This window comes from Anas acuta, chromosome 5 (assembly GCF_963932015.1).
Source record: "Anas acuta chromosome 5, bAnaAcu1.1, whole genome shotgun sequence".
Classification (NCBI taxonomy): domain Eukaryota; kingdom Metazoa; phylum Chordata; class Aves; order Anseriformes; family Anatidae; genus Anas; species Anas acuta.
The window spans coordinates 693,700-705,276 of record NC_088983.1 but is presented as its reverse complement, the minus strand read 5'-3'; the positions used below and the strand labels follow the sequence as shown (position 1 = coordinate 705,276).

The 11,577-nt window shown below is 45.9% G+C and overlaps 1 long non-coding RNA gene across 1 annotated transcript; it reads right to left on the bottom strand.

Annotated features, from left to right (window-relative positions):
- Positions 1 to 3,025: 3,025 nt before the first annotated feature.
- On the bottom strand, positions 3,026 to 9,329 carry LOC137858179 (uncharacterized). Its single transcript, XR_011097550.1, has 3 exons — positions 9,054 to 9,329; positions 3,727 to 3,885; positions 3,026 to 3,236 (listed from the first exon to the last, which is right to left on the bottom strand). It is a non-coding gene; the product is annotated as an uncharacterized lncRNA (long non-coding RNA).
- Positions 9,330 to 11,577: the final 2,248 nt, after the last annotated feature.

Below are 11,577 nucleotides of genomic sequence, written 5' to 3'. Positions count from 1 at the left end.
TGCTCAAAATATCTTGTGAGATGCAGTCTTCCTTCTCCATTTGCTTTTCAGGTGTGTTTGATGTGCCTCTATCCCTGACCGAGTGCACCCTGGGCACCCACCCCACACACAGCCCTGGGAGGATGCCCTGGCAGATTTGGCAAGGTTTGGGCAATGGTGGTGGGAGATGGACAGGACAGGGCAGGAGCTGGCAGCGGTGAAGGGCAGGAGCAGCAATGCCGTGTGCATGAACCATGGGGGTGTCCAGGACAGAGCCTTTGCAAACCCATGTCTGTGGCCCTATTTGCTTTGCTCCTGCTGTCTGGATTTACAGTTTCAAATGCATGAGTATCATTTGAACAACCTGCAGATAAAAAGCAGTACCACTCCCTATTTTCGCATTGACAAAGACATGCCCATATAGCTCTGCTTCCCAAGTGTCTGAGAAATCTTTGTCTCTTTATTTTTTCCCCTTGTTGGTATGAAAGATAGCCTTTTGTGCACGTTGTATTAATGTGGCAATAAAATGCAAAATATTGTTAAAATCTCTTATCCTTTTGCTTGCATGCCAAACAAATGTCTGATAAATATTTACGGTGGGTGTTTGCTACATTATCCTTTTTAAGTAACAGGGACAGATAAGGTCACATTTCCAGGGGCAACAGAATTATATGGTCTGATTGAAACCCCAGAAAGATAAGCACTCAGCATTAGCAGAGGGAAATAAAACTGAAGACCATGAATTTGGATTAATGAAAAGAGTAATGAATGATAAAAGTTCTGTTGGGCAGAAATATCAGTGACTGCAACCCCCATTATTTGCAGCATTTAATTTTACATTTCAGTAAATAGAGTGATAGTTCTCAGTGCTAGGCATCGTTAGAAAACTGAATAATTGCAATGCTACTACATTCTGTATCTGCTGGAGATCGCTTTATAAATGAAAATTAACTATATCCAGCATTGTTTTTCTGCTTGAAAATATTTACCATCCACAAAGACAGTTGTCCATTAAAACCTACGGACCCAGTTGTCCCACTAAAACCTATGAAAAATATTAATGGATTTCCATTTTTTCTTTCAAACTACCATAGACCTCTTTTGTTATAGCCAGATAAATTATTTGCATGCTTTTATTATTATAATTTTAATCAGGTTTATTTTAATACTGTTCCAAATATTTTATTCTCAGCATTTAGTAGGAGGTTTCTGGCAGAACTAGTTTTTGAATGGTACATGTTCCTAACTTTTACCCACCAACATTTTCTTGAGTTTGTGCAGGTAAGGCATAGAGAGCAGTTCCCTTTGTGGTATGAAACGTAACACAGATTGTAGCAATATTGTGCACCAACTAATGAATTTTTCTTTTCTGCAAACTCTTGGAGAGATCAAGGTCACTCCCTGCACAGCGTTCGCTGCTATTGCAGGCTGCAAGTTTTTTCACATTGTTGTTGTGGACCCTCAGCACCACTTAATGCTGCGTGACACGTGGCAGCTTACTCGCCTGGTGTGTGCTGTCTGCTCTTTCAGCCTCTCCAAATGGGAGAAGCATTTGCAATAAAGTATCTGGTTAGTACAGGGAATTTTGTTTTCATTGAACGTTCTGACTCCAATAAACACTTAGTGCTTGGTCATCACAGAGGGGACAGTTGATCCAGAGAAATGCAATAAGTACAAAGGAGTACAAAAGAATGAGAGGAGCTGCTCCATTACAAGAGAAAACTCAGTCAGGGAAAAAAAAAAAAAAAAAAAAAAAACTAAACCAACAAAAAGGATCATTTGTTTCTAAGGAGCAACTCCTGCTCATCTGTGAAGCAAAGCTGTGCAGAGCTTTAGCACAAGAGACATCGAGGCTGCCCATCCTTCAGCTCCTCCAACACAAGAGAAACAAATCGCTGCGCGAGGCACAGTGAGGCATCGCGTGTCCTCCTGCCTGCACCTTGCAGCCCATAAATACCCTCTGCTGCAGCTCTGCAGCCTGTCATGGGCAGGAGAGCTCCTCCCCGAGCACTCTGCCTGAGAGGGAAAAGCCACTTCTGTGTCCCTTCGTGCCCACAGCAGCACCCATGCCTGCTCATGTTGGCAAAGGAGCAGGAAGGTGTCCGCAGGGCTGGAGGGCAGAAGCAGCAGAACCAACCGATTTTTCCATCTGCGTCCTGCGGGTTTTTCTTCAGGTGGGAATGGGACACTTTCTTCAGAGGAAAAGAGCTGGGCTGAGAAGGGTAAAATTTATTGTTGAAGAATCAAGTATTATCTTGTGGCACAATCATAGTTCTTGTGAGGCAGGTTGGATTTCCACCAGCATTTACATCAAACAAGCAAGCAAGCAAACAAACAAGCCCCTGTTGCTCCTTCAGTGGTATTTCAACTTTTGTGGAAGTTGACTTTCTTTCCATGCAGCTATCTGTGAAATGGTTACTATTAGTTCGTCCTCAGTCTCCCATCTCAGAGAGATATTAAATTTGAAATTAAAAAAAAAAAGAAAAAGAAAAAGAAAAAAGAAAGCTCCACTTCAAAATGTTCTAACAGCTCAGGGAGAAAAAAAAAAAAAAAAAAAAAAAAAAAAAGTGTTCCAAACAGTACACACAAAGCTATTTGACGAAAACACTTGACGGTGACATTTTAGCGATCAAATGACATAAGAGTCACAATTTTGCTAAGACGTCCTGTCCTCACCATCCCCAGGTGAGAGCCCATCCATGAGGGCAGCCAACGCTGGCTGCTGCGGAGGGAGCGTTTGCAGCAGAGCTCTCCATCTCCCCACTGCTGCTTCCAGCGCCTTCCATTAAGATGGAAAACAAAGGCTGACTACAAGCAGTCCCCAAAACAGCAAGAGTTGTCACTGGACACAGCATTTGTGTCTACGTTCTCAGATGGGGAATTCTCCCCCGAAGTTCAAGCCGGGGCTCAGTCCACCTGCCAGCACCTGCAGTGGGAAACTCGTGGCACCACAGATCTGCAGCTACTGCCTGGAGCAGCAGCTCTCAGAGAAGCACTGTAAGCACACCACAGAACAGTGATGTTTAGGAAATACCTACCTTAATCTGAAATGCATTATTTCTGTTAAATTTCACAGTAAGAAGTTCATCTCCTAAAATGCACATGGAAATGAGAGACATGAACACTACAGTGGTAGAAAAGTGCAATTTGAACTTCTAAACTGTTATCCAAAGAAATTGTTTGCAGGAGCACTGCCCCCTGAATCTTCTGTAAATTATTTCAAATTCAGCAGCTCCAGGGCACATCCAAAATAAACACTGGAAAGGAAAAAAGAAGAAACAACTCAGTAATCTGCTTTCCAAAAGGAGAAAAACTGTTGCAAAGTTCTTTCTAGCCTGCATGAAAATATTTCACTTCACTCCTCTGACTCATCAGAAACACTGGCAGAATTTTTTCCAATAGAATCCAATTTAACCTCTCAGAAAATACTGTTTCATCAATAAAGCGTCTGCTGTGAATATGCCAATATAGACAAAACTGTTCAGGTAAAAATATGTGAAACGGTATTTTCATAAGAAAGGGATGATGCAACATTTAATTTTTAAACAAACTTATGAATACTATACAGAATCACAATAGCTACAATCTAAAAATATATATCAAAAATAGGTTTGATGGATATTATTCATTTGAGCAATGAAATACCATGGGCATCTACAGGCCAGGTAATGATCTGTTTGGCTTTGGAAAAAAAAAGAAAATCCTGTAACTTGAACTGGACTCTTGCAGTCAGAAATGCCGATTCACGCTCTGCTTCAGGGTGGAGGTTTCTCCATGTGCCAGTGCCCCAGGACCCCGGGATGGCAGCCGCGGGACCAGCTTCCTGCAGGCCCCTCTGGGCAGCAGCAGCACTGCGGGATGCGTGTTTGCCATAACACAGCCGCCAATAACTTGTCACAAGCTTTTCTGTGAGGTAGATCAGATGAAACCTAAGAAAGGGTTCAGCAATATCTGCGAGAGACAAAATTAAAAACAAAGAAATAAAGGCAATTCGTAGCTGAAATGGTGGTGTGACGTGGGTCCGTGCTTCTCACAAGGGCCTCTTGATTTACCAACGTCGTTTCATCTTTCTTTGAAGTGGTTTCCCCGCACAGCTAACATCAAAGACATAAATCTCCTTTTCCTTTATTTCTTAAAGGGTCAAAGAAGTAGATGACTAACAGTTGTCAATAGCACCAATTTATTCCCTAAATCCCCTGTGCCATCAAAGGGGATAGCTCTGGTTCCAGCACAGATGAGACCACTCGGGCTCTCCTGGGGTCAAGGTGCTGGGGGGGGGGCAACGCGCCCCCAGCAGCACTGTGCAGTCCTGCAGCCAGGTGTGGATCTTAGCTACGTGAAGGCTTTATAACAAGTCTGAAATGAAGGGAATCAACAGGTTTTCTTTTTTTATTTTATTTTTACTTTTTTCTTTTTTTTTTTTTTTCTCTTTTGGCAGACATTCAGACTGAAGCTCTCACATCCAGCAAAAGGTTGTGATTTGCTTGTGGGGCAACCCACCCGTGTGCACAGGCAGTGCCAAGCACAGTGGCAGTCCCCAGGCAGGCGTCCCCGTGCTGTGCCCGCCTGCAGGGCCACCCCGTGTGGGGACGTGCCCACAGGGCGTCACAGCCCAAGTGCGAGCTGACATCCGAGCTGCACAAAGCAGCTGTGGGATCTCACCCCTGGGAGCGGATTTGCTGGAGGCATCACCCCAGTGGATGTCTGCCAGGTGCAGAGCTTTTATTTGCAAGGGGTCCAAGGGTGTCAGAACAGAAGCTGTTGGGAGCTATTGGGTGCCAGACGTTTGTAATTTCAGCCTTTCTTTATGACAGAAGGGGAACAGAAATAAATATATAGAAAATATAAGAGAAAAAAAAAAAAAAAAAAAAAAAAAAAAAAAAGGAAATGCAGACTTTTGTGCAAAAGCACCGAGTTTCTGGAACTCTTTCAAAAACCCTGCATGACTTAGACAGTTCCTCACAGGGAGCCCTCACACGAATGAGAACTGCATGTGAGCAGGGAGCTGCCGCCCAGGTGCTGCTCGTCCACCTCTATGCTCAGCAGAAGACAGACCCTTTATTTGCTGTTCTCAAGGTCCCCATTTCTTCTTGAAATCTTCCTTTTCTTCTATGTATTATAGTTTGTTCTTCTGGAATTTAACCCTAATTTTATATAATATTGGTTATTATAATGTAAGCAAACAGGATTTCCATTTAGTGCACAGAAAATTATCTTTCAGATGCACGCAGAAATGATACTTGTTCCTCTGATCTGTACCTTGATGGATTCAGTGCTACTCCCTTACAGTGTATCTCCAACTAATTTAGGCAGCCTGAAGATATGGCCATACGCTTCTTACAAGCAACCTTCCTTGTAAAAAGTAATAGTGCTGCTTGTATAAGCCTCTGTAGTGGTTACGGATCACCGGAGAGCACAACCTTTGGAAGACAAGTTCTCTCAGAGCAGCGTCTCTGAGGCACATCCAAAGCAGCATAGCCCAGATAACTCTCTGTGGTTTGCGTATATAGGGTGAAAGACAGATTTCCTTACTACAAATTGTAAGAAGATGTTTTCTATCACATTTCTGGGACTTCTTCCTCTTTTCTAGCTGCTCCTGTGAACGAGAGGAGCACTGGACGCAGGCTGACTCACCCCACGAGTGTTGCAGTTAAGGGTTGCAGCAGCCCACCCGCTGTCGGTGTAACCTGCAGCACTGCACCCAAGGGAGCCCTGCAGCCACCCCAGGCCAGCAGGGAGCAGCAGGCACTCCGGGGTCAGCTCATCTGGCCTAACTTAAGCACTTCCAGCTGCATATGGCTCATGTACTGCTCTCATTGCCCAGTGACTTTCAAGGGAGTCGAAGATCACCACAGGGTGAGCTGGTGTGTTATTCCCCAATTCCACTCTACCCCTCCAGAATGGAGGCTGGAGAGGTAACAGGGTGCTGGTTATACGGCTTAGAGGTTAAGCAGCACACCTTTAAAAACTAATGGTACCTTAGTCAGCTAATAACCAACACAGCCAGTGATGTTACTGTACAGCTGTATTGGTGCCAGTGACACTATTACAGGTCTATTGCTTACCACTGGTGCTACCATTGGTGCAGGATTACACTACTGTCGTTCTTGCAGTTTCTTTTCCTTTTCCTTTCCTCCCACTCTTAGCAGCGAGGTACAAGCCTGCCCTTCCTGGCAGCTCTGCCCTTCTCACTCCACACGGGCACTGCAGGGCTGTGGGCACGGCGGACAGTCCGTCGGGGTGTCCGGGCTCCCTCCCACATCCCCACAAGAACTCATGTTTGTTCTCCGTGCAATTTCATCCCTATTGCCTATTTTATCCTTCTTTGAGTTCACCTTTTTGCCAGACCTGCCACTGCTTTTCCTCACCCAGATTCCACCCAGGTGAACAACCTGCTGCTGGTCACGTCCTCATTGCCCACGCTCCATCACACCCGTGCTCAAGCCCCGTGATCGTGGGGCGGTTTCAGCCCCGTCGTGCCAGCAGGGTTCTCTTGGCAAGGTGCCTGTCAGGCTGACCCTATTCCATGTACTGCTTATATTTCATTTTCGTGGTGTGATTTTGGACAGAATTCTCTTACTGTAGCCTGCACACTCGTACAGCCTCCTAGTTAACCAGACGCAGCAGCACGCCGGAGCCATGGCACAGCCTCACCCCTGCTCACACCCCCCTCCTGCCCTGGTTTCAGCCCGGCTGCCTGCGAGGCTCCCCAGAACCCAGCCCGTGCCTCTCCATCAGCAGCAGGGCTGTGTCCCCACTGAGCAGCGGGGAAAGCAAGGACTGCTGCCTTTTTGGGGAGCCCTGCTCCGTGGGATGGGTGCTTGCCGGTACCGCACACACTGCCGCAAGCTTCCACAGACAGAAAGTCTTAGCAAGAAAGACACAAGTGAACGGTACTAAGAAGGAAATAAAAACTTATTGGGAAGTTTAATACACTGACTGCTGTTCCTACCTGCCGCTGCCAGCACTACTCTGCTATGTGGGCACAGTAAAAAAAAAAAAAACTTCAGCATAGAAAATCAATGGAAAAAAATGCAAAACATTTTTTAACACAGGTGGCTGCTTTAGATTATTTATCACAACAAGATTTCAGAGGGTCTCCTGGGGACCCACCATCCGCAGATACTCACAAACCAGTATTAATTCCAAACATTATTAAGACACATTTAAAGCCCTTATTAAATGCAATCAAGTCTGATTTAGAAAGACTGGGAAGGTAAACAAAATTAAAATTAACACACTGCCTGGAATATAAATTCTTTTTCATCCAGCATTTGAGAGTCATATTGGGAGAAAATTAATAACCTTAAGCGGTATTTTTGTGGCCCACTGAGAAAAGAAAAGGTTTGGTTACCCTTGTTAAAAACTCTACCGATTCTTTGGAAGAGGGATCCTGAATCCTAAGTATGAGTTTAATAACGTGATGTTTCTTCCCTGGGATGCTAGAGCACACAGAGCACTTCCACGGAAGGTTTTAGCGTGAGTTTAACTGAACATCAGCCACCGGATAAGGAGCAGAAAGGAGAGATGGGAAAAGCCGAAACTCAGCGCGTGGTCTTCCCACAGCCGTGTTCAGCCTGCAAGTGCCCAGCCCGCACCACACGGGCAGCGCCGGGCCAAGGACGGGCACATGCATGGGGAAGCAGCGGCTGAGGAGGCTTTGGGGCAGGTTGGGTGCCCCTGGCCAGCACCGAGCGGAGGCCTGGCTGCATGGGCTGGCCGGCAGCACAAGGCAGCCTGGGGCCTGCCCGCGATGTGGCTCCTGCCCGTGGTGCCATGCCGGGAGCCTGCTCCGTGCTGCCCAGCCCTGCGCGAGCTGGGACTCCCCAGCACAGCCAGCGGGAGTGGGGCTGGCAGCTCGCCGGGCACCCACAGCCCAGCCCGAGGAACAAGGTTAGCAGCAAGCATTCCTGAGCGGTCTGCATGATTGTTGTTTTAATTTTCTTGTTTATAAAATAGGCAGGAGTTGGCAGATGGCAGTGAAAGCAAACAAATCTATTTCCACTGGAAAACAAGTTAATGTCTTAGCTTTTTAATTTTTTGTGAAGTTATTTTCTTGAGAGCTGTTAGATACAAAGCGGTAATCCCTCCTTAATCCATCATAATGCCATTTGCTGAAAGTCCTGTTTTCGCTGCTAATTGGGTTGCTGGAGCTAGACCCCGACGCTTTCCAGCAGCCTGACTTCCGAGGGATCACAACTGCGGGGTTAATCTGCCCAAAACGCATTAAGGCCACTGCGGCCGCCCCCTTCCCGGGCAGGTTCTGGGGCAGCCCCACAGCCTCGGGGCACAGCTCCCCCAGAGGCCACAAACCTTGGCACACACCTGATGCGGAGGTTGTGTTTAACAAAAATATAATGCCTTCCGAGCTCTCGTGTTTACTGTATTGAGCACCAAGTTTCCCAGTGATATGATTAATTTTTATAAGAGAACAAACAAACAAGAAAAATTCAGCAGTTGTAGTGTCTGGGGAAGGGAAGGGAAGGGAAGGGAAGGGAAGGGAAGGGAAGGGAAGGGAAGGGAAGGGAAGGGAAGGGAAGGGAAGGGAAGGGAAGGGAAGGGAAGGGAAGGGAAGGGAAGGGAAGGGAAGGGAAGGGAAGGGTGAGGGATTTATTCAAGGTCAGAAGCATGGATTTGATTTCTGGCTTCCCAAAGTCATCTCACAGTTTGAGAATTTGGTCATATTCTGGAAGACTAAAAAAAGGGATAACATAAATCAGCACTTTTATAACAGAAGATCAATCCCCTTTCTCATTCTATGGGAAAATAGCATTTTATTACTCTCAGTTTTATAGTAACACTACTGGATAGCCACAGTGTGCATCAGTCCCCAAATGAGAGACAGCTAGTTCAATATCTGTGCAGGCTGAGGCACAGTCTGCAGTCTGTGTTCTTTTTGGTATTTTAAAGGAAAATGACTAGGAGCAAAAGGAATTTATCACCTGGAATTTGCAGATGCTCCTGGCTCAATGCATTATTCACCAGGGTAGTACGTGCTGCTTCGGAGTGTAGGTGTCAGAGGACTCTGCAGCCCACATTATCTCAGGCACAAAATCATCCCGATGCATTCATACCTGTTCAGACTGGGGCTGCTCATGTGGAGGCAGTGCAGAAAGGGCGGTGAAGCTTGCGCTGACCTCCACCTGCATTCAGTGTGGAGCCAGTCTAAGCAGTCGTGTTACTGACTTCAGTGCCAATTGCTCCTCAGTGATGTATTTTTTCATCAGCATTGTTCAAAGTCACATTGATTCTTTTTTGATATTTTTTCACAACGACTGAGTGCTGAGCAGAGGATACGGAGGATGGGTGAAGGTGCCTTGCCTGGAGGAAATGTCAGGCACCTGCTGCTGGCCCTGGGCCCACAGCTGTGCGGTGAGGAGCCCTGATGTTATCCTGGGCTCTTCAAAGAACAGCTCTGCCCCACCCATGCTGCAGACAGTGGGCAATGGCTATGGATGTATTCATTAATCTTCTCCGTGTAGATAGCTGCCTGCCAGGTGGTTGAGAAGAAATTTTGCTCCAGATTGGTCAGGCCTTGCAACAACAGCATTTCGCTGTCTTTTGGAGTGGTCTTTCTCTAATACTGTCTCAGCGTCACACTTCACAGCGTAGTTTGTAGGCATGATGAAACAACAGTATTTGCACAGGCAATGGCTTTTAGACACACTAGCATGGTTTCAGAAATCAGACGAGTTTTCTTGGAAATGGCCTTGCATGTCCTGATGTAGCTGTTGCAAGCTAAATGGCATTTGCTAATGACCCTGGCAGGCTGCACACCGCTGGCAGCGCAAACACGGATTGCAGCGATGGGTGTGTTCCCGTTGAAGAAGGAGGTCTGGCCCCACAGGCCACCTCCAGACCAGTACTGAAGAAAGCAGAACATCAGAATACAAAAGAGAAATAAAAGTCTCATCTAAAGAGATTCATTTGTGCCTGTCCTGCAGAGATCTCTGTCCAAGGAGAAAGACGTGTAAGAAATGACTCAATAAGGAAGGGCATTCAGACCAAACCGTGCTCCCCGGCCGTGGGAGGGCTGTGGCACTGTGCCTCTTGGCTGGCCCTGCAGCAGCTGGGCACGGCGGAGGCTCCAGGTGCCTGCCTCCATCAGGACACACCGGGACGGGGGCTGCATCTGGGGGTGCGAACGGCAGCCAACGGTGGGCATGCTTTCCAATCTGTGCATCACTGTCACTTCCAGCTCTTTCTCACAGCTTTGGTTCATGTGTTTGACCAAAATGTGGGCTGGGAGCAGTGCTATTTTCTACCGCATGTTTTTCTGTAATGCCACTTTTAAAAGTTATCATATGCCCTTGATCATGATTGAAAGATTATACTGTATTTCCCCTTTTGCAAGTGTAAAACTCAAGCAAAACAGAAATAGCACACTAGCTGTACATTCACCCATTGCAAACATGCTCATTTTCTTTAGCTTTATACTAATTTGTAGTGCATGGTTTCGTTATGAAGACTCCGGTGTACTTTAGTATCTTCTGAACAGTGTCACACACTTTGGACATGGAATGTAATGACTTTTCAAAAAATAAAAATAAAATAAAAATAAATAAATAAATAAATGATTGACATTGTTGTAACGTGTTCTCTGTTTTTCCACAACATGTCTTCACGTTCTCTAACTACAGCTGCCAAACCATCTTATTTCCTATTTTACATATGCTGGCTCTCCTTTGTTCTCTGCTACTTTTGTTGTTCTTCCTACGCCCTCACCCACAGCAAACCCACAGCAAACTCCCAGCCTTGCTGCAGTGCCTGCGGGCGCTCCTGCAGCACGAGCAGAGCCTCCCCAGCCGGGACAGGCACCGCGGGCAGGCTGCTGCTGGTGGGCACTGCAGCTCCTGGCAAGGGCAGAAGGATGGGCAGGACAGGCAGGGGACAGGAGATTCTTGGTCTTCCAGGATGGAGAACTCAAGGCCTGCAACAGCTCCTTGCCTACAGCTCCTTAGGATGCTGTTTCAGCCCCTCCCTGGGCTCTGTTTTTGTTGGTATTCCTGTGCTCCCCCCTGTTTTTGGAGAAAGTCTTTATATCAGGAAAAAGAGAGAAGCCAACTGAGACCGTTTGTGTCGTTGCCGTCTCTCACAATTTAAGATACCGTACTGAAGAACTGAAGCCAAAGCTTAACTTTTGTTGTGGAAACAATCCCCAGTGACCAAATGTGTTTATAGAGAGAATAATCAACTTTTCTTACTGTAAAGACAGCAAAAGAGTCACTTCTCAGCCATTCAACAATGCCATTTTTCCCAGCATCCACATGCATCCTTTGAAAAATACGATGGAAATGAATTGAAATAAAAAGCCTTAGTGTAATAATGTCCATTACACCAGACTTTGGTTTCTGAAAATACAAAAGCAAAATGGCAAGCACAGTTCTGAGGCTGCTGAGGCCTTCTGAGATTTTGGAAAGAAGAGTTTCAATCTTTTTTTTTTTTTCCAAATGATTTTTTATTTAATTTTTAAAATTAGTATAATGTTTTTGAGCAAGAAGTTATTTTTCATGACAAATCACATCTTTGTGATATTTTGCCCCAGTTTAATTCTACAGGTTCTATTATTAGTTGAAGTGAAGGTGAACTGGAAATGTA